The following is a 22572-nucleotide window of genomic DNA, read 5'->3' as shown; positions in this document are numbered from 1 at the left end:
GATTTCAGAGATGGTGCCAGTACTAGTGATAGGATTGGGAAGGTGGGAGTGATTAGGGATAGGGTCAGATTACAAGATATGCAGGTTGGACTAATTTTTTAAAAATTTTTATTGGAGTATAGTTGCTTTACAATATTGTGTTAGTTTCTGCTGTACAGCAAAGTGAATCAGTTATACATATACATATATCCCCTCTTTTTTGGGATTTCCTTTCCATTTAGGTCACCACAGAGCACTGAGTAGAGTTCCCTGTGCTATATAGTAGGTTCTCGTTAGTTACCTATTTTATACATAGTAGTGTATACATGTCAATCCCAATCCCCCAATTCATCCCACCCCTTCTTCCCCCCTTGGTATCTGTAAGGTTGTTCTCTACATTTGTGTCTCTATTTCTGCTTTGCGAATAAGTTTTCATCTGTACCATTTTTCTAGATTCCACATATAAGAGATATTATACAATATTCGTTTTTCTCTTTCTGACTTACTTCACTCTCTGTATGACAGTCTCTAACTCCATCCACGTCTAGGCAAATGGCTCAATTTCGTTCCTTTTTATGGCTGAATAATATTCCATTATATGCTTCCATGTCCTGGCTATTGTAAATAGTGCTGCAATGAACACTGGGGTGCATGTGTTTCTGAATTATGGTTTTCTCCGGGTATACACCCAGGAGTGGGATTGCTGGGTTGTATGGTAGTTCTATTTTTAGTTTTGTAAGGAACCTCCATACTGTTCTCCATAGTGGCTGTACCAATTTATATTCCCACTAACAGTGTAGGAGGGTGCCCTCTTCTCCACACCTTCTCCAGCATTTATTGTTTGTAGATTTTTTGATGATGGCCATTCTGACTGGTGTGAGGTAATACCTCATTGTATCATAGTTTTGATCTGCATTTCTCTAATAATTAGTGATGTTGAGCATCTTTCATGTGCTTGTTGGCCATCTGTATGTCTTCTTTGGAGAAATGTCTATTTAGGTCTTCCACCCATTTTTTGATTGGGTTGTTTGTTTTTTTGATATCAAGCTGCATGAGCTGTTTGTATACTTTGGAAATTAAACCCTTGTCAGTTGCTTCATTTGAAAATATTTTCTCCCATTCTGAGGGCTGTCTTTTCATCTTGTTTAAGGTTTCCTTTGCTGTGCAAACGTTTTTACATTTAATTAGGTCCCATTTGTTTATTTTTGTTTTTATTTCCATTACTCTGGGAGATGGGTCATGGACTAATGATCTTAGATAATCCAAGCATTTTGAATTTCCAATGGTCACTGATGTAACTCGGGAAGAAAGGCATAGTGGAGTTGATCCTGGAGTCAGAGCCACATACTGAATGACCTGGGAGTGGTTAGAGGGCTGGGACAGCTTGGAGATTCTGAGAAGGCTGACCACACCACTGGTGAAAGTCAACAGGATGCTGATGTACTAGCATAATTGGCAATTGCAGGTTTTAGGAGAAATTTTACAATCTGACTTTAAGCAAATAACTTATAAGCTCTGTTCATCTTTGACACTGGAAAAATATACATACTTAATTCACAGTGCAGCTGTGGGGATTTTGTAAACATCTCTAAATGTAGGGATTTCTTTCTTTTTTCATTGTGTGAAGGAAGTTTTTATTGATAAGGGCAATAAAAACTAGAGCTAGAATGTATTTTGCTAATTTCTTATCTTCAAGGAGTTTATGATCTAATTAGGGAGGTTGGGTTTCCAATGATGAAACAAATTGATAAATATATAAAGCTAACTTCAATATGATATAAACAATGTCTCAATAGGGTATAAACTATGTGTCAAAAGAATGTGATAAGCAGTGAGTTGTATAGGAGCCCAAAGAAAAATTACTAGGGACCAAAGGTACCCGGGAAGGTTTTAGACAAACCTTGAATCATTGGTAGAAAGAAAAAAAAAAAAAGAGAGGAATTCTACCCTGAGGCTGAGGGGATGGAAATGAGAAAAAATTGTCAACAGTGGATATTAACTTGGTCATACTAAGCAAAGCTTGATTCAATTACGTTTTTCAATATGATCTCTGGAGAAAAAAGTATTTTTTTCCTTCTGTGATCATTGGGCTTTGTGACATTTAAAACTCCTTGAGTTATACAGTCTAATATTCTACAAACTACTAAGCTCTGCCACAAAAAGAGGGCCAGCCAGCCAGTACTACCTCAATATTGAGGTGGTGAGAAACCACAAGGGAGGAAAGAGAAGCAACTCAAAATCAAGTTGAAGAATAGAGGACATTGAAAGACTAAATAATATCCCTAGAGACAAAATCAAAACTTGACCATTTCATTTACCAAAGGGAGTGAGAATCCTACACTGTGAAAGTAAATATTTTTAAATGTAATTAGATAAAAAATAAAAAGGAAATACATCAATACGACCATATTTTCACCACTTTTTCAAAGCTGAAGATGTTTGAAGATGCTTTAAAATGGCATCAACTAGAGTTTTAAAATGTTCACAGGCTGTATATAAAATAGATTACTAATAAGGACCTACTATATAGCACAGGGAACTCTACTCAGTACACTGTAATGGCCTATATGGGAAAAGAACCTAAAAAAAAGAGTGGATATATGTATATGTATAACTGATTCACTTTGCTGTACACCTGAAACTAACACAACAATGTAAATCAACTATACTCCAATAAAAATTAAAAAAAAAAAAAAGTTCAACGGCTATTTATTCTGCTCTTGTCAGATCAGGTCTCTTGCAATTTCACTTCTCCTACCCTGCATTGGAAATTCTTTCCCCCTAGAATGGGCTTCCATTAGCTCTTCCTTGCGTAGATGCAAGAGCTTCCTTACTGACTTTCTCTCCGATTCTCCTGGATCTAATCCTTCTCCCCAGGCTCCCAGATTCATCTTCCTACAGCACCGTTTTGATCCAAAGCCTTTGATGGTTCCTCGCATTTCCTAATGAGTACAAACTAAAGCATTTCAAGTGAATTTACAGCAGAACCTCCGAATTTCCCAGCACTCCTCCACTTTAAACACTATACGCTTTAGCTAAACTGTATTACTCATAGTCTCTAAAGTTACCCTGTACTTTTCAGTCTTTGAACGTTTCTTCTTTTCTGCTTGTCTAAATGTTACCATCTTTCAAGGTTCAGTTAAAATATCACTTGTGAAATTGTCACCCTTGAGCTCTCAACTTGAGGCTATTTGTCAACCTTACAAGCATTGGGTTTGTACATCTCAATAGGATTTGTTCCGCCACAGCTTAGAGTATTGCAGAGAAATATTTGGCTTGGTTGTTTTCTGTTGTTCCTAAACGCTATCAAAGTCCCCACTTAGCCCCCCAAACAAAGCTAATACACATTTATGCAAATAAATTAGTAGCTTCTTCTCAACTACCTTATTTGTTGGAAATAGTCAAATGATAATTCTGGAGACAATTTAAATACCCCCCTCCATAAAGTAGTCAAAGTATAACATTGTGTCTTCCTGTTTACCACGCTGAGGCATTACAGGCTTTTCTACCTTTCTTATTTTTCATAGATATTGACCACCTATAACTAATATTCCATGTAACATTCAGATGTCAAAAAATTGCACTGTCAGAAAATTGTTAGAAGGGTACTTGAAAGAAACACTGCTGACTGGGAAAATAATTTCAATATATTTAATAGACAAATGCTTATTATTCAGAAAAGTTGAAAAAGACAAATGACCCAATGGAAAAAAGCAAATGGACAAAGAATATGAATACTTAAGTCACAGAAGAAAAATGCAAATAGCAAAAGTCATATGAAAGCTGATAAACTTAGCACTTATCTATGAAATTAAAAATACAATTTTCATCCATCCAACTAGAAGACATTTTAAAGATGGACAGTATCAGCTACTGGCAAAGGTGTTGGGAAGATGATCTCTTACATTGCTAGCATGAGTATAAAAAGGTACCTCCAGGGGCTTCCCTGGTGGCGCAGTGGTTGAGAATCTGCCTGCCAATGCAGGGGACACGGGTTCGAGCCCTGGTCTGGGAAGATCCCACATGCCGCGGAGCGACTAAGCCCGTGCGCCACAACTACTGAGCCTGCGCGTCTGGAGCCTGTGCTCCGCAACAAGAGAGGCCGCGATAGTGAGAGGCCCGTGCACCGCGATGAAGAGTGGCCCCTGCTTGCCGCAACTAGAGAAAGTCCTCGCACAGAAACTTAAGACCCAACACAGCCAAAAATAAATAAATAAATAAATAAAAATTAAAAAAAAAAAAAAAGGTACCTCCAACTCTTGTTGGAGGGGACCTCACTGTTTTTATTAAGTTTTTAAGTCTGCACTTTCTACCAGCCAGCAATTCTACTTAGCTATATCTCACCTAAAGAAACAATGACACTTAAGAACAAGGAGGCATATACAAAGATGCTTAAGAGAGCATTTATTTTTAATGATGAAAATTAGAAATTAATGTCCATCATTCTGTCATGATTATCACTACATAATCATAGTATATTATAATATAGAGTACTATGCAATGGTTAAAAGTAAAATATCAGGGCATACTATGAGTTTAAAAAAATTGAAAAATGATAAGTAAAATAGGATACAATTGATGGTATTCAAATTAAAATATCACGTATTTCTGTTGTTACATTCATCCATGCATATAAATGCATGTTAAATGTCTGGAAGACTACCTAACCAGTTTTTCCTAAGGGAAAGAAAGCAAATTGGCTGAGACCTAACCTTCTACAGCATTCTCCTCAATTTTACAAACATGTACAAGCAGATATACACATATACACACATTTTATTGTTTTTTTGGTCTGATTTTACTAAATTAGAATTATATTGTATACATCCCTGCAAAGCTTTCTTTTGCAACTGAAATTTCATGAACATACCAGAAGTCACTAGCTATATACAAATGCCAGTTTTATGCTTTCTAATTTAAGTATGTGTACATAGAGATACACACACATATACATGCTCATATACATCATAAATGGAATCATAATGATCATTCTATTTTTTTTAAATGCCATAGATTTTTCCTATTACTTTGCTTGCTTCTCCAACTCCTTCTCCCTTATTATGGCCACTCACATCTTTTCCTTCCCAGATCATCAGGTGAAGCAAATCATTTATCATCCCTTTCTATTGTTCTCCACGTTCACATGCCCATCTACTTTGCACATATTCAGACATATACATATGTATTTATAAATACAAAGATATTCCATGCAAAAATTGAATGCTTAATAAAAATAGGATCATACGTATTTCTATTCATTTCACTTTCTCAATCCCATAATATCACATAAAAATCCATTCACGTCTATTGATACAGCTTAAATTCATTATCTATGATGCTTGCATAATATTCCTTGATGTGGCTGTATCCTAATTTATTCAACAGTCCACCATTGCGGATATTTGTTTGTTTCCAGTGTTGTGGTTAGAATGTCACTGCAAATATTGACACAAACATCTCTGTACTATGTCTTTGAATACTACTAGTACTTTTATTTCAATACAATAGAGTCTCAAGAAATTGGACTTTGGGGTCAACATCTGTAAAAGAACTCCAAGGTAACCAAGGACAGAGGCGAGCTGCTGGTGAGAGCATAAGATTGAGAGACGTTTGGAAGTCAGACATACGGAGTCTTGATGACCATGTTAAAGAGATTTGTCAGGTCTCTAATTATAGTGCTTTAAATCCTGAGTACAGGAGGTTACAACTAAGTTTTTCAAGTGTTATTCTGGTGACCCTATAGATGGGGTGGGGCAGTAGGGGACATGAAGAGACTGAATGAGATTAGACTAATTAGGACACGTTTGCCTGCCATCGCCCATGCAAGAAAATGGCTGGTGGTGGAGAGATTCAAACATATTTGAGATACGGTTAGGATGTGAAATCAGTAGGAATCAGCACTGGAAGGTAAGTGTCAAGGACGATTCCTAGGTATCTAGGTGGATGTACTGAGCCAGGGGATCCCAAAGAGTAATCAGGATTGGGAGACAAGATGATGAGTTCAATTCTGGATTCATGCGTTTCGAACAGTTTGGGACCATTCCGAGAAAAAGTGTCAAGCAGAAAACTATGTATATAGGTCTGGCGCTCAGAGATTGTCTTGGATATATACAAATAAGGTGGTAATTTAATCTGAGACATCAATTTCTAGGCTGATGTGACAAGGGTCTCCAAAGTGACTCTGGGAATAAACCACTTTTATGTCCCAGAATCATGAAATCATCAGTGGTAAAGAATGTGAGATTAAAGAAAGGGAGAAAAGACATTACTGTTAACTACACTTCTTTTTATCCTGGGAACTGTGGCAAGTAGTGAAAAGGTACAATGCTGAAAAGAAGATGCGGATACTACCATCACCTGGTCACACCTGACTACCTAGGCATTAAAGGGAGTATTTTTAAATGGGGGACTGCTCTCTCACTTATTTCAAATTTTTCATAAACATAAAATTAATTTTATTTTTAAAAAAACCCTCTTGCTTGTAGATTAAAGTGAATGCATGTGTTTTCTTTTATTTCCATTTATCCATCTTGTAATACTAATTTGGTTTCTTTTTTCCACTAATCTTAATATTTACTTCTCAGATGATGGGTTATTAAAGTTCTAGGTAGGACTGTCCTTTGTCTCTTAATAGGGTATGACTTGTTCTGTAAGAAACGTATTAGGAAACACACGATATCCCTTTGTTCTAAGGCTAGTCAGCAGATGGTCATGCTGAGGAAAAACCAACAGCAAAGTCATAGGAGGCCAAACACTGGGGTGGAAGGATTCTATGCATTATCTTTTGGGCTGGGACTTAGCAGTGGGACTTTTACATATCCCAGTGTGGAAATAAGAATGTTCTATCAAGGACATTGGTGATTGTGATGTACATTTTAATTGCATAGATTATATTATTTGTTGATAAACAAGTAATGAAAATATCACATTCTATTGGCATTATATATTATGATTTTTTAATATATTTATGAAGCATTCATATCTTCATCCAAGTTAGTGAGGGAACACCAAGCTGTCCCAATAATACATATTTTTAAACTGGAAGTATTACATTGCTTTTGGTATATGCTCTGAACTAGAGAATTCATCCTAATGGTCCTTGTGAATATGGTAACTGTTGGTTTATAAAGATAAGGGATTGAATAAAAATGATTAGAGTAAAGCTAGAAGAATAATATACAGGCAAAGATATTTAACTCAGATCTGTTTACTCTCATCTCTCCATGGACATAGACCACTTGTAGAAGGTCAAGAGAATGTTTAGTCCTCTATTTTCACCTTGCTGCACGTGGAAAAAATACAATTCAATCAAATTCATATAGAGTTCTCAAAGGAATTCATTTTCTGGACTGTGTTGTCAGCGCCCATGGTGAATTTTAGGGTGACCCTTCTGTGATGTGAGGGGATCCACCTGAGTGTCACAGCTGCCAACAGTTTAGCTCTAAACTTAAAACTATCTGGCCAGCTATTAGGCTACATTACCTTCAACCCCCCTCCAATGTAATTTACTTGTGGCCAAAGCCACAAATAAATCATGAACTTACCTCTGATCAGCATTTTCCAAAGGGCTTTTAGCAGAAAATCCATATTTGTCCAGGCAAACATGGCATCTTGGTTAAATATACATTGGAAATGCTCTCCTTAATCTAGTTAATGGATATTCTTAAACAGTAAGATTTATTAGAGCCTTTGATGCACTAATATGCATGGTGATAACCTGCAATGATCTCTAGGAGATCAATATTTTATATAGATTTCCCCCAAACTTAAGATCATACAACACTTTTTGAAACAATGTCTACCGCTAACATCTAAAAGAACACTAGTGAATAGCAGGAAGCAGTTTTTAAAATGTCCTTATACGAACCATGAGGGATTCTGTAAACCAGAAATAAATAGGTCTAAAGGGCATCTAGGTTGGCAGCCTGCCTCAGTCCTGCTCCAGCTCCCTGAGCAGCTCTGGTTGTCCTAGTACCAAACAAATACGTGAAGTGGAAATGCCCTAATGCCTGATGTTTGCCTTCCTGGACTGAGAACTACAAGGTGGAGGGCATGGTGTAGGATCACTCACAGAACTATGTAGAGTAACTTACGGGCATATCTATCAAGATTTGTTTTTAATGTTTTTTATTTTTGCTTTGCCCCTTATTTCCAATAGCCTAATTTGATAAATGGGGTTTTTGACTGGGCTTAAGATAAATGCAGATATAACGTTAATGATGCCAGAGTATTTATCTACATAAAAGTTTAATGGAAGCGTTTTGTGCATTCATTAAAGAATCATAGATTATCACAATTGTCTTGCTGTGCTCTCATGGGAGATATGAAATGTTAGTAATTAAACATTCATTGAAAAATTATAAATGCTTGAAATTAAATCTAATTCAGTGCATTCATCAAGACGTTTCCACTGTGGAGTCTGGAGGTCATTTCAGGTCAACAAATATTGCCAGACACTTTAGTAGGCACTGAGGATAAAGAAATGAAAAAGACCCAGTGAATTCTCTGGAGGAGCTTCCAGTTTTGTTGGTAAGGTGGTCAGAGTAGAAGAATAATCCAGTCCACGAGGGGCTGAGGGGAAAGGGTGAGGTACTTTAATCTGGAACATGAATGCAAGGAGGGCAGGTCAGGAGAAATAGGATGAAACTGCGGAAGGAGAAGGGATGTTATCATGACGCAGAGGACCTAGCACACCATGCTAAGGAGTCTGGATTTTTTCGTATAGACACAAAGAAAGCAAAGGTGGAGCAGAGAGATCAATTTGGAGACAATTCCAACAGTCCCAACAATGCAGCAGGAAGGCCAGATTTACCATTGATCAACAGGTATTCATCAAAGAACTCACGTGTCCATCAAGACTTAGACTCTAGAGATACTGTGATGAACACAGCGGCTAGTCTCTGCCCTCTGGGCACACACAATTCAATATAAAACATCAGTGAATAATTAAATAATTGCATGTATGCAAAATGCTGTAAAGGAAAAGTTATGGCGTTACTAGAGCATAATAAAGAGTTACCTAACCTTTCCTACAGAGGCCAGGGAACGCTTCCCAGGGTTAGTGGTAGCTAAGATGAGACCAAAATGACCAGCAGCCCTATCATCAGGCAGATAAAGGTGTTGGGGAGCACAGTTGGGAAAGAGCCTACTTCCAGAGAAATGTAACTGACAGGAGTCAAGGAGAGGACCGTATGCTACAGGAGTGAAGAGAACTCCAGCTTGGCGAGAGCGAAGAAGGATTTTGGGGGATTGACATGTACCCACTGCTATATTTAAAACAGATAACCAACAAGCACCTATGGTACAGCACAGGGAACTCTGCTCAGTATTCTGTAATAACCTAAATGGGAAAAGAATTGGAAAAGGAATAGATACATGTATATGTATAACTGAATCACTTTGCTGTACACCTGAAACTAACACAACATTGTTAATCAACTATACTCCAATATAAAATAAAAATTTAAAAAAAAAGAGTGGTTCAAGATGAGGGTAGAGTGGTGGTAAAGGTCAGATATGCAAAGCATTAAAGGTCAATTTAAAGGCTTTCAGATTCTATTCTAAGGTTAATAGGAAGCTACTGAAAGATTTTACATATAATATAGTTTATATTTTGGAAAGATTATCCTGACTTCTGTCTGGAGAGTAGACTTGAGATGCTAACATGGTTTTGGAAAAATGAATTAGTTCACTGTAAGTTCCAACAGGGCAGCTGCAGGCCCATTTGGTATAAACTCAGTGTCTAGCAGTGCCTGGTACACTGAAAGACGCAACATACATCTGTTGCATGTTCAGATAAATAAAACGAGATTATCCACCATTTTTATCCATTTTTATCTGACCCAAACTTTTCTTGAATGAGAAAAACAGCTTTTCAAGGTCTAAAAGTTTACCGTCTGTGGGGAAAACACCTTTACTATAAGGGCAGACATTGTTTTTCTCTGAAGGACCTTGAAGCGTTAATGATAAAATGTCTGAAAACATTTTTAGTGTGTCATTTGGATGACAAGTGAAAAGACACATTGTTCCTCTGAGTTCCCAAAGCCTCAAGAAGCATAGGCCAATAAAAAGAACAAGTGTATAAATGGAAATTATTCACTGGAATATACTGGTTTTCAATTTGTATGAGTCAATTTCCAAAATTATACATTATAACTTTTTATAACAGCTTTATTGTTATATAATTCATGTACCATAAAGTGCACTCTTTTGAAATGCACAACTCAGTGAATTTTACTGCATTAACAGAGATGTGCAACCATCACTGCTGTGTAATTTTACAGTATTTTTATCACTCTCCCCTGCAAAAATCCTATATGCATTAGCAGTAATTCCTTATTCTCTCACCCCTGGTAGTCACTAATCTACTTTCTATTTCAGTGAATTTGCTATTCTAAATATTTCATATAATTAGAATCACATAATACGTGGTCTTTTGTGACTAACTTATTTCACACAGCATATTTTCAAGGTCCAGTCATTGTAGCATAAGTCACATGGTAGCATGTATCAGTACTGCATTCTTCCATACTGCCAAATAACATTCCGTCGTACAGTTATAAAACATGTTCAGTTGGTGAACATTTAGGTCATTTCCACCTTTCGGCTCTTATGAATAAAGCTGCCACGAATATCCATATATAGGTTTTTTGCGAACATATGTATTCAATTCCCTTGGGTATATACTTCGGCATGAAATTGCTGGGTCATATGATAACTCTATGTTTAGCATTATGAGGAACTGTCAAATTGGTTTCCAAAGTGGCTGCATCATTTTGCAATCCCTCCAGCAATGTGTGAGTGTCCAACTTTCTCCACAGCCTTAACAACACTTGCTATTGTCTATCATTTACATTAGAGCCATCCTAGGGGCTGTGAAGTGTAACTGTCTCCTTATGATTTTGATTTGCACGTCCTTAGTGACTAATGATGACAACATGTTTTTGTATGTTTAATAGCCATTTATATACCTTCTTTGGAGAACATCTCTTTAAACCCTTTGCCCATTTTTATTAGGTTACTTTTTATTGATGTGTTGTCTAATTACATTAATTAGTGCCTCCACATAAACATTTAACTCGGAGAGTGTAATACATGACAGGGATGTCTTATTCCTGATTTTAAAACAAATGCTTCCAGAAGTTCCATTATGCTCTTGGAATTATATAATAGTTCTAACATTTTTTACTTTTCTGTTTCCATTATGTGTAAGCTTTAATTTGAATGTATATTTCCATTATGTTTGTATCTTACTTCATGGTTACGTGTATGTCGATACTATTTGGCACATTCCTAAAAGATATTCAGTATGAAGTGCATCCTTTATTATGATAACATATACTTCATTCCTTATCTGTTTGATTTTTCTTTTTTGTTTTCTGTTTGCATTGCTGTCCTCTACTCATCCTCTGGGAATACCCACTCCAACTCTCTGTTGACCTGTTTAAGTCAGCTGGCCCCACATATGGCTCCAGGGTGGGAAAATGACCCAAGGGTGTCCAGCCAGAGTATCAGCAGATAGTTCAGAGAGAAGAATGGGCTCAGAATCAAAGCAATGCGCAAGCATATAAGAGATTTTGATCCATGGGAAATAAGTTCTGTTTTTAGTCTTGCTAAACTACACAAGGAGGAGCCTAGAGATTGTATAGCCTACCTTGTTAGCACTCAGGGATGGTCTGCCTGAGAAACAAACCAAGACAAAGCTTCATTGAGAAGTAGAGAAGCATGCTAATAACATTTATGAGGAAATAGATCAAGTCAGATCTTTGGTTATCTGCACCTTTTGACCTTTAGTCATGTGATTTAATAATTACTGCCCCCCCCAGGAAGGTTTAAATGAATTTGATTTTCTTTCACTTCCAAAAAATCCCATCCATTATAATAACTTTTCTAAAACCTTTTTTTCTCAATGTGAGAGGTCACAGTATAATTTTCAAAAAGATAAAAAATGTGACTCTAAAACTAACATATGGGGACTTCCCTAGTGGTGCAGTGGTTAAGAATCCGCCTTCCAGTGCAGGGGACATAGGTTCGAGCCCTGGTCTGGGAAGATCCCACAGGCCATGGAGCAACTAAGCCCATGCGCCACAACTACTGAGCCTGTGCACCACAACTACTGAGCCCATGTGCCACAACTACTGAAGCCTGCGTGCCTAGAGCCAGTGCTCCGCAACAAGAGAAGCCACCGCAATGAGCAGCCTGAGCACCGCAATGGAGAGTAGCCCCCGCTCGCCACAACTAGAGAAAGTCTGTGCGCAGCAACAAAGACCCAATGCAGAAAGAAAGAAGGAAAGAGAGAGAGAGAAGGGAGGAAGGAAGGAAGGAAAGAAGGAAGGAAAGAAGGAAGGAGGGAGAGGGAGGAAGGGAGGGAGGAAGGAAGGAAGGAAGGAAGGAAGGAAAGAAGGAAAGAAAAACTAACATATGACGAGCAGTTGTGAAATATTTGTTCAATTCCTTAATGAGGGAAAAACAGCACAGTAAAGCTGCTTGAAAGTATATACCAGTGTTATAGTCAGTGAAAGAAGGAACCCCAGAATATTATTCTAAAATTAGATGTAGAAGATGATTAATATTTTTCTGGTAAATAAAACAATAACTCTCCAGTTTGCTTTCTCTATCAGATGAAAATAACTTGTGATTCAACAGGACAAAAATTATTTGCAATGTATCGATCTTCTGTAAAATAATATCTACCTCTACAGAGCATAGTAAGGTCCTTATATTAAGCAAAAGAGTAGGTAAAAAAGAAAAAAATTACATATACCTAGAGATGACTCAGTAGTGGCCCTATTAAATTACAGAAACAGCACTGAGTAATGTTTGCCTTCTTTTCATTTTTTTGGATAATTTTTCCCCATACTTACTACTTTATTGAGGGAAGCTATAACCACCTATCATTTGACAACATGGTGGATTATTTTTAGAATCCTCTCTATCCAGTTCGAGGATAAAGGTTTCCTAACCCTAGATTAAAACCTGGAGGTCACCTTGAAATGCACAGTTCCTTGCGCAACAGTGATATCCAGCATCAAGCATCTACTATTGGTTGATGTAATGAGGTGGGATCTTCTTCAAATAAGACTATTCATAGAGTACAGACAAATACAGCTCAAGGTCATTGATGAGTTTAGTACGTAGCCTAAAACTGACTCTCTCACACCCTACCATGCACTTTTCCTGGCTTCCTATTTTTAATCACTATTTATATTTCCCTTGGGTAATTTTGACACCAAGAGGGCTCCATCTACTTATTCTAGCCTCCAAATGAACACAGAGATGGCTGAAAATGGAGAAAGGAGAAGGCAAGCCTCAATTTTGAAAGGTGGGAGAGTCTAGCTGTCTCTGCTGCTGAAGGGTTAGATGTCAACCACCAACGCTTCTGGTCCACGCAGTCTCTGTGGGCTCAGACAGAGAAGAAAAGTGGAAGCAGAACAAAAGATCACAGTTAGACTGCACATTCCTGATATGTGAAGACTTTGAAAATTCCTATGATTTCTTCTTTAGTTGTTAAATGTGAAAACAGAGAAGTGAGTCAAAACCCTACCCAGGGCCCATCATAAGGCCACTCACACACTTGGCCCCTACACATTCAAGGCCAACCAGACACAAACCAAGGGGACATGGAGAGTCAGAGTCTTCTCTGATCATCGTGGGCTGGGTTAGATCTCCAAAGCCCCAAAATGAAAAGTTCATTGAAGAAGAAGAGGATCAGTGGCCACTGTCGGGGGCCTGCAGCCCTTCACCATGGAGCTTCCCAAACAGGAACGACTACGGACACAGAAAGACATTTCCCTGCTTAGTTCTTGGGGCAGCCAGGAAACACCTGGTATGGCCGGAGCTGTTGGCCATCCCCTCTGACCTATGGAGCCTCGACGGTACCCCAGCATCATGTGGTATGACTGCTGACATTGTGGGTCCAGATGTGGGGGGGCACATCTTGAGAGGCACTGTTTTTCTTGTCACTTATACCACTTCCAGTGAGGAATGCTCTGGTTTCCAGGCACCATGGACATTCTGGGCGGAATTCTCAATGCAGGGCTGTATGATCTCTTATGGCCATAGGAACGGGGCAGCCTGAGATGAGTCATCGGTGGCCTTGGGGGCCGTGGGGAGCCCAGTGATGGCCGTAATGCTCTGTGTGATACTGATCCTTGGAGACTCCATGCCCAGCAGTGGCAGTGCTGTCAAGGGAGCTTAGCACAGGCCCGGTTCCCCAAGAAATGCTGTGAGCGATGATGGCTTTTATAGTCACAGTGAGGGTTTTGTGCTTAAAACTTTGTGTTTCTATGCAAGGAGACACAAAAAACTGCCCACTGGGGTGTCTGTCCTTCTAGAGGAAAAATATCAAATTATTGAGAAATTTAGCTACTTTGGAAAGAGTCTGGAGACCTTAAGTCAACCAGACTGGAAGCCAAACTTGAGAACTTACTCTAAGACATGGGAAATGTGAAGACCATGACTAAAGAGCTGAGAAGCTACATCTCTTTACTTGGGCTTAAACCAAATACTTACAGAAAGCACAGAAAGGAGAAAAATCTAAATGTTTACAAGTTCAGCTGCTGGCTGACATTATAAGCAAGATTAAATTTTTTAGGAAACGCATCAAAGCAAATGAAACAAGGTTACAACCAAAAAAGCCTTCAAAATCCATCAGAAGAATGGAGAACAGCTTCAGATAGCACTAACAGAGCCTTTGGAGGTAAATTCCAACCTTCAGAGAAGAATAAAGCTGCTTTCATAAAATCTCAAAAATGGAAGGGAAGAATAGGCAAAATTAATTTAGAAGGAAAAAATAAAAACCTCTCATAAAACCTTGCCTTTGGATTGAGTTTTTAATAATAAAGAGAGTCTGATCAAGACTCTAAATGAACACTTGCTAGAGAGGAGATACTGGGCTGCTGTTCTGGGGAAGGACAACATGAATCGTGGAAATGTGGAATTGCATATGTCAAAGGCATCAGAAAATGGAGACCTCTTAATTGGTGAAGACAAAAGACTGCTGATTTATGAGACTGACTTAATACCAGTTTACAAACTCTCAAAGAAAAAAAAAGACAGCAAATGTACACAAAATTACCTGCAGAAGCAAAATTATCAATGCACTTAAAAATTATTTGCATTAAAAATCAATGCATTAAAAATCTCCAACCAAGAAAGCTTTGTTGCATTCCGAAAACACTCAGGTAAAAAAGGAGAGGCAAAAACTCCAACAGAAATATCACATCCTTGCTGCACTTAAGGAAAAAAAACAAATTTTTATGCAGTACCCAATTTAGAGACAATTTATACCATTTAAGGTAGAGGAGAACTGTTCCAAACCAGCCAAAAACATCAGTAATGTATATGAACAGTTACACACTTTAAAAATTCAAGCAAAAATTATTTCAGAAAAATTAAAAAGAATCGCTGGGTATTATTAAAACCTTCTTATTCCCAGAAGACACAAGCTCATAGTATGGGTGTAAGAGTTCTGTTAGCTCAGAGAAACCTCAACAGCATAACAAAACAAAGGCATCCATGATGCAAAAATTGAGAAAGAAATTTAAAGGTTCTGAAAACTATCCTTCCATTCCTGATTTCCTAAAAAGTGTATTTGATAGGGTCGTGAGACTACAATCAGGAATCCTCCAGATTCCAGATCCCTGAGGAAGGAGAAGCATCTGGCTTTGACGGTGAGGGAATGAAAAGGTTCATGCCTGACGTCTACCAGTTGTCAACCCCCCAGGCTCCCTCCAGTGTGGTCGACTCCATCTTGGGTCAGCAGGTCCTCCAGGAGACAAAGACAGAGCTGCATGGTTAAAATCTTGATCTTAACAAGAAAGCATGTAAAGAAGAATTGAATAAAAAGGGAGTCAAAAGCCTACAAAGAAGAAGCTATCAGGCAAGGAGTATAATAATAGCTTTCACATAGCTGATGTGTAAGATGTCCAAGATTGAGTCCCTATCTTCAATGCATTTCATTCTAGAGTACCAGGCACGACAATTGAAGATGCAGACATTCATTCACCATAAGGGTGAACTCTCCAACAACTAGAGCTGTCCACAAACCTGATGGACCACTATTCCCAGAGATCTGTGCCCAGATTTCCCTTTATAGGACTTCAGGGCTTCGTAAGACATTTAATAATTTTTTTTCTTTCCCAGGAAATTAAGTAGAAATAAAGAATCATGATTATCAGTGCTTATTCTCAAGTAATTCATACCACAATCTTTCTCAGAAAGGTAAAATCACAAATTAATCATGCAATATTTTTAAAGTCTTATAAAATATCTATCCTTAAATTATGCAAGCTTGTTACCCAATGTGTTCCTAAAAAAATTTAGACTTACCTCTCATATGAGGTACCTGGATCTTGATTGGTCCTCACCACTGCCAATCATTTCAAGAGAAGTTATCAAAGGGCCAAAGAGGACACCCCCTCCTCCCATGATCCACGTGTGCAGGGAGCAAGTCTCCAAAGATGAAGGATTCGGATCTAATATTTTCAGCTGGGGCTGAAAATATTATAGAAATATCTCAATTTTTCATAATGTTTGAGTAGAAAATCAATGGACAATAGGATTACCCTTTGAGTTACCTCTAGTCAGAAAATTGTCTCATTCCACATCTGAAAAGAACTAAATGGACCTACCATTGAGGGGAAAACCCACTAATTATTGCTACATGCTTTACTGCTACCAATTCTGTAAGAGCAAGCTCCCTGTCACTATTTAGTATCCGGAATTAAGTGGGTGAAAACCTTTCAAAGTGATCTCTATCTAGAATGATGAGTTGGACTGGATGACCTTCTCAGAGTCTAATGAGTCTTCCTTTTCTTTTCTATTAGCTTATAGATTTTTCTATTTTCAGTTAGCCCACTTTCGTTGGATTCTGTCTGAGCTGGCTTTTACTCTAGAAGCTTATGTCTTCCCCCTTCAATTGTTGCTAATTTAATTCTTATGCCTTTCCCTTTTCTCTTGTCAAGCTCCAGTCTTATTTCTCAAAAGAACCAGCTCATCTGGACAATATAATAATTACAAGTTCGATATTAGCCCACCCCATCAGTTAAACAAAAATTAGGCAAAGGTAAAAATGATATCTTGATGAAGATGTCATCAAGATATATCAAATGACATGATGAAGGTATTTTCCATGAAGTCTTGCCCACCTACTCATAAACTTTGTCCACAGGTAGCTGATTTATAACCTTTGGTCACAGCCCTTTATTCTCTGTTAGCCAAGTACAAAAATATACATGAATGAAAGCTCCTAAAAAAATAAACTTTGCTTCAGAAATAATGCATTGTTGGCTTTTTGTATATTGTTGGAAGAGGTCATCAAGAGGACATGGCTGCCAGTTGGCACGTGAGCGGAACCCAGGAGATCAGAGGCTCCTTACCTGTCCCCCACCCCCCATCCTTGGAATGTATATACCACCCACCATTCCCACACTAGGGGCAATTTCAAGGACACAGACTTGAGAGAGTAATCTGTTGCCTTGACCTTATTTGTCCCATAGTCCCTATTATGTAAAATTGAATACAGAGTGATTTTTAGGAAAATATATACCACACTATGGAAGAAATAAAATAAAATTAGTGCTTTACCATAAATAACCCAGACTATCATTTTAATTTTTCTTTCAATTTATATATAAAGATATCATTGAGATACCTAAAAACACATAATTAATTTATTAGGCTTTCATTTTACAGTTTCAGATAAATGTAGATGTGTAGAGAAGCAGTGATCAGATATTAGTTATCACAACAATGTAGTTAAATAGAGTGCATTAGTGTGTACAGTTCACCTTAAACTCAATTTTGAAAGGTATGGAAATTGAAGTACATAGCTATCCTAAAGTAATTTGGTTGCAATCAGCTGAAACTGTACTAATAGTGTAAAGGTAAGAGATGTGGAAAACTGATTTTTTATTTAAAAATACAGAGTGGGACTTTTATTGTTGGAAATTATGCTTTGGAACCCAGTACAGACTTAAAAACAGAAACTTTTTGTGGCAGCAATTCCCATTACGGTGACATAGGAGGCTCCTCGTTTCCCTAGGAAGTTCCCTCTTCCCGAAGATACATACAATGTACAGCTATTGTATACACACAGCCATTTTAGAAACTAGCTGAGAAACTCCTGCACATCAAGCAAATGAGAAAATACCCACATGGAAACAGGTAGCACAGGCTGAGACAGATCTTGCTCTAAACTCCACACTCAGCATACAATCTAGAGGGAACCCTCAACTCCCAGCTGTGGAAACACAGCATACCAAAACTTATGAGATGCAGCAAAAGCAGGAAAGGTTATACTGATAAACACCTACATTAAGGAAAAAGAAAGATCTGAAATAAACAACCTAACTTTATACCTCAAGGAACTAGAAAAAGAAGAACAAACTAAGCCCAACATTACCAGAAGGAAGGAAATAACAAAGATCAGAGCAGAAATAAATGAAACAGAGACCAGAAGAAAACAATAGAAAATATCAACAAAACTGAGAGCTCATTTTTGAAAAGGTAGAAAAAGAACTAATCTTTAGCTAGAGTAAGAAAAAAATGAGAGAAGACTCAAGTAAATTAAATTATAAATGAAAGAAGGGATATTACAACTGACACTACAGAAATACAAAGGATCATAAGAGACTACAATGAATAATTATGGGCCAAGAAATTGGATAACCTGGAAGAAATGGATAAATTCCTAGAAACATATATCCTGCCAAGACTGAGACATGAAAAAATAGAAAATCTGAACAGCACCAGTAATGAATAAGGAGATTTAATCAGTAATTTTTTAAAAAATTTTTTTAAAAACCTCTCGACAAAGTAAAATCCAGGACTAGATTGTTTCACTACTGAATTCTTCCAAATATTTAAAGAAGAATTTTATTTTGTCAACTAGATCTCAATAAAGCTGAAAAAACCTTTTTATTTCTAAAATTGTATAGAATCAACATTCAGTTGAGTTTCTTGGTAAAGTTTGTTCCATTTAGAAGAGGTTGAAACATTGGAATTAACCCAGATCCTGCATTCTTGTTTCTTTAATAAGTTAAAGCATTCAATTATATTAATAACTAACACTCTAAATTTAATTAATAGCAGATATACTTTTTTAAAATATCAAGTTTTTATTTACAAAATGAATAAATAATTTCCTACCAAGAAATCATTCAATCCTTTAAATCATTTCCTACTAAAAAATCATTCAAGCATTTCCTCACAAGGGAATTACTGTTATCAAATAATTAGCTATTAATATCCATTAATATTAAAACACATTGTAGACTTCTAAATAATATTTTCTAAAAATTCCAGTTTTGGGGTTTCCCTGGTGGTGCAATGGTTAAGAATCTGCCTGCCAATGCAGGTGTCACAGGTTCGAGCCCTGGTCTGGGAAGATCCCACATGCCGCGGAGCAGCTAAGCCTGTGTGCCACAACTACTGAGCCTGCGCTCTAGAGCCCGCGAGCCACAACTACTGAAGCCCGCACGCCTAGAGCCCGTGCTCTGCAACAAGAGAAGCCAACGCAATGAGAAGCCCGTGCACCGCAACGAAGAGTAGCCCCCGCTCGCCACAGCTAAAAGAAAGCCCACGCGCAGCAATGAGGACCCAACACAGCCAAAAATAAAATAAATAAATTAATTTAAATAAATAAAATTCCAGTTTTTTCTTCTCCTTCAAGGAACATCTTTACAATTATCTGCTTACGTTAAATGCCCATTTAAAATATTTTTTGAATTCTAAGAAAGAGGTGTTCACTTTGAAAGCATTTAAAACACCAGAGAAATCAATGAAGTATTTATAAAGAACATAATGTACTAATAATTAGTAGGCTTTAAACAGTTACCATGTATAAGACACTAACCGAAGCTCATTTTATTCTCACAAGAACTCTATGATGTAGGTACTGTTTGTTATTGCCCCATTTCACTGAAGAGGAAACTCAAGAAAGATTAAATAATCAAGTTCCCAAACTCACAGCTAGTAAGTGGTAGAGACAGATGGGAAATCCAGTCTGAGAGTACAGTCTGTGCTTTTAATCTCCATACTTTGATGGCCTCTGTTAATGCTTTATTAGATTTTTGTCTTAATCCCCAGAACGATTATAAAATTTAAATGCTCTCTTATAAATTAGATTTTGTTTCTTTAATGGTTTACCAAATAGAAGATATTTATAATTTTCTCAGGAAACTGAGAATTTTTTTTTCCAGTTGAAATTCATCCAGCGGAAGTATGATACATCAGGTTCCCCTATGGATTTCTTAAAGTGTCTGTACGTATTCACTGAGGACTAGACTTGAAAGTACTAGATCTCAGAGATTGCTTTGGGAATGTGAGAAAGTCATTATTTTCTGGCTCACCAGTAATTTATTTTGAATTTATTAAATTCATTGATGTGTGAACTGGTTATCAAAGCTTGATAAACAGCTTATAAATCACTTTGAAGTTGGCAGAAATAAATATAATGAGCCAATTTTCAAGGAATTTAAAGTCAGTTTCTCCTCTGTCACCATAAGTTAAAAAGAAAATCTCAGTTGTTTTATTTGGAAAAGAATCTACAATTTATTAGTAATAATTGATGTTTTTCAAGATAGTTAAGGACCATTTATTAAATGAAATAGAATTATTTGCTTAAAGGAAAGAATGCTCTTTGAAAATCCACCAAGGAGTTTCATATGACAAAAGTATTGTTTAAAATTTATTTATAGAACACAAGCATGATGATGAGTCTAATCATTTATGATACTAAAGTAACCTGCTTCACTGAGGTTTGCTCAGGGCTGGCCCCAGAATAGGGAAAGAATAAAGCAAGCTTCTCAGGTACCAAGTATCTACGAATGTCAGAGCCTTACCTTGTCTCACTTAAACCATCACTCCCTTCTTCACACAAGACAAAACAGACTCAGAGGGTTTTAGTAGCTTGTTCAGAACACATGACTAATGAGTAGCAAACTCAGGATTTGAAACATGTCTCTCTAACTACAAACCTGTGTTAGTTTAGCCTTTGGAATAGAAAAAGTAGATATTTTTCTATGTGATAAACTTTAAGGATACAAAAAGGCCCTCCAAGTCTCCAAAATACATAATAAAAAGAATCTTAAAAATCAGCTCACTTATATATATTAGAAAACTCTGGCCCTGAGAAGTTAAATGGCTTGTCTGAAATTATATAATAATTCAAATCTAGACTTGGTTTCAGATTTCTTGTACCTGTTTTCCTTCTGGAGATACTCAATATTATTGGTGTTTTGTTTCCTGCACCTAAATGCTTATTCCTCATAACTATGAAATACATGAAACCTTAGAAGTCTATTATAAACCTCATTTTGAGTTGGTTTATTATACACCTTGCAAAAATTTTGGTGCATGTATGATCTCCCTAAAGGAATGAGATACTGCAAAAAGACCAGCACCATTGCATATGGTTGGGAGCCTTGTTGACTACGTAAGGATACCCAGTTGAACGGATCAGGAGTGAGAAGTGAAATCCAGCTCACGCTGGACCTGCTGAGCCACAGCATGGCATGACATCCATCGAAAGATGACACCCTGTCTAATTTGCATAAAGGTACCATATTGGCTCACACAGGCACTGCAAAGACCTCGAAAGTTAGCAAGAAAAGGGGGGGTATGTGCTTGGACATAAAGATTTTCATATCCAATTTCTATTGGAAATTAATGAAAGGAACAGACTTACAAAGCCAATAATGAGAATGTTTATTAATTCAGTAAATCAGTGCCAGGGTGGGGAGATGTATTCTGTTGGCACTAAGAGTATAATTTTATTTCAGGACAAAAGATTTAGGATAAACAGCAACAGCGTGTCTTACTTCACTGTATGGGATATGAGAACTATTACTAAAGGGCCTGGGAATATTTTTTGAAATGGTTCTACAGAAGGTGAGTGAAATAGAAAACTCTTATGTCCTTTGATTTGATTATTTTGTTTCTTAAAGTCTTCCTGGAAGAAAGCACTGTGATGCCATATACACCATGTGTTAAAAAATCATCACACCACGACTGTGCCAGATTCTGGAGAGTCTCTGAAGAAACACTTTTGAAACCTAAGATATCAAGTTTTCATTTAATGACTATATAACTGGCATTTTCTATTTTAAAGCTGAATACTTTTGAAATACCAACAATAACTACCCATTTTTGGAGTACCAGGCACCATACTAGGTAGTATGCCTACATGATTGCCTATCTTCCCAAAAAAGAATACTCCAAAAGTTATGTGTTACTATTTTCTTCTTATCAATGAGGAAACTGAGGCTCAGAGAAGCTAAGGGACTTGACAATTACTGGCAGACAGCAGAATCAAATCTATACTGGTCCTGATTTTAAAACTGAGCCCTCTCTACCTCACTGAACTAACCCTATAAGAAGACTTCTACTTAGAGGAGAAACTGGTACTTCAGCTAACCAAAATTTTGATGTAAGATGTAAAATATATTTAGAATTGAATATGATAACTCATGCATTCTCCTACCATTTCCTAAAGTATTAGCTTGTTAAGCTGCCATAATTTAAAGTACATGATGATGTGCTTATAATCAACACACTTTAGGTAATATATAGCTAATTGTTGAGTTCTAAGAA

At 37.2% G+C, this 22572-nt stretch overlaps 1 protein-coding gene across 3 annotated transcripts in view; it reads right to left on the bottom strand.

Moving 5' to 3' along the window:
- Positions 1-22572, bottom strand: part of GPC5 (glypican 5) — a gene marked incomplete at its 5' end in the record, with an annotated part of 1368327 nt that overhangs the window by 1097524 nt on the left and 248231 nt on the right. The window lies entirely within an intron of this gene.

The sequence above is a fragment of the Balaenoptera borealis genome, assembly GCF_965194805.1.
Source record: "Balaenoptera borealis genome assembly, chromosome: 18".
NCBI lineage: Eukaryota > Metazoa > Chordata > Mammalia > Artiodactyla > Balaenopteridae > Balaenoptera > Balaenoptera borealis.
The sequence above is the reverse complement of the archived record's forward strand: the minus strand, read 5'-3'. Positions and strand labels throughout refer to the sequence as shown.